The following is a 1,782-nucleotide window of genomic DNA, read 5'->3' on the forward strand; positions in this document are numbered from 1 at the left end:
ATACACCCTGAGCCAGAATCGAGAAATGATTTCTTTTTAATTGGCACCCACACACCAGCAGATCTTATCTTTGCACCTGGTCCTTGGAGGTACTCATGTCCCCACATCCCAACTGAGAGCTTGCTTGTCACCAGAAACAGAGGCGGAGGAGTACCCCAGATCTCTTCACCCTGGAACCTCCAAGATTGCTTCAGGCTTCCTCCTGCAGGTGCCTAGTTTGTCACCCAGCAACAGCCAACCCCCCTCCTTAGTACATCTGTCCCCAGCTTAGCTGCACCTCCCTATTCCTGCCTGCTCCTGTCACCATGTTGAACTCACCTGAAAGCCCCGGGAGATTCCTACACTGACATACGGCCCCACCCCCCACCCTCCCAGAGCCTCTGCTTTCTAGTCTAGTCTTTTTCTATTCTGTGGTTTCTCCTTTGACCTGTGTCCCTCTCTTAGAGCACCTGCACCTGCATGGGGGTGCTCGTTGTACCGGTGTTAGACTATCCAGAGCCTTAAGGCTAGACCTAGAAAGAGTGGAGTTGGTTTACACACACAATCAGCCTCTCAGGCTAATTGGGTCTCTAATGAAAGCAGAGGGGAAGCGGCAGGAGACAATGACAGGCAGGCTGGAGCAGGCCCGGCCCCAGGTGGAGTGCAACCTGCCACTGTGGCCAAAGCAGAGGCTGTAGGTTAGAGAGGAGGTTCTAGGTTCTCCGAGTTCCATGAAACCAGTGCCCACCCACTGTTTCTACTTTGTAAGATGGTATCCTCACTCACTCAGGATACGCTGTGAGAAAAGCTGGGAGTGGCTGGGACTGGTGAGCAATGCCCCAGCACAAAAGTCCCCCAGGCTGCACGACCTTTGGAAGCTCCCTGTAGGTGCTGCCTACAGCCCAGTCCCCTCAACTCACTGTTCTGAGCCCAGGACAAGCAGTCTGGCCTGACCACTGCTGACCGTGGGCTTTGCCGAGCTTAGGGACTTTAATGGGGGAAATCTGGGCTTCTTAGGACACCTGCTCAGGGACTCAGACAGGCCCTTAGCTTTGCATCTTCTTGGTCCCCAGGCCTCCTCTGGGGCATAATCATACCCCAGAGAGGCCCTGGGACTTCATTTATAAGTACTTCCTTTCAGGGTCTACTCTGTGAACAGAGTGGGGAGGCCGACTGAGGAGCTGAGTCTGTCCGCACTTCTGGCAGGTTTGGTTTTGTCTTCCAGGTCCTGATGGTATGAAACAACTGGTGCAATTCCCATTACATCCTCTTGGTCTAATGGATGCCCCTGCTGTCCTTGGAAGCTATAGGGCTCCTTTTCTGATTCTTCCCCACAGATGGTCAGACGGCTCTTTGGAATACCCTCCTTCACCACCTGCCCTGATGCCCTAGGACCCCTCATCACCCACCGGTGCAAGTCAGGGGTCAGAGAAACACACTGGCCCAAGAGAGAAGCAGAAGGAGGGGAGAGTGTGAGGGGCTTTATATGCAGCCACTGTCCGCCCGCCGGTGGAGGCTTGTGTGTTACTATGATGTGGAGCAGGTTTTCACAGAGCTTCCAGACTCCATGGACTAGGAAGAATGACCTCTGATGAACCTGAAAAATCACAAAGTGAAAATCCGAGGGGTCACAGAAGTCACATCTGGATCCACAACCCAACCATGGGGCATGGTGCAGGACCTGGCAGCATTGCGTTCTGTTGTGCATGGGATCAGGGGCTGGCTCTGCAACAGTCAGCAGCTGAAGCTATATGCTTATATATAAATGCACACAACACCACACACACACACACACACACACAC

This window comes from Elephantulus edwardii, unplaced genomic scaffold (genome assembly GCF_000299155.1).
Source record: "Elephantulus edwardii isolate Elephantulus edwardi_28Jun2011 unplaced genomic scaffold, EleEdw1.0 scaffold00044, whole genome shotgun sequence".
NCBI classification, from domain to species: domain Eukaryota; kingdom Metazoa; phylum Chordata; class Mammalia; order Macroscelidea; family Macroscelididae; genus Elephantulus; species Elephantulus edwardii.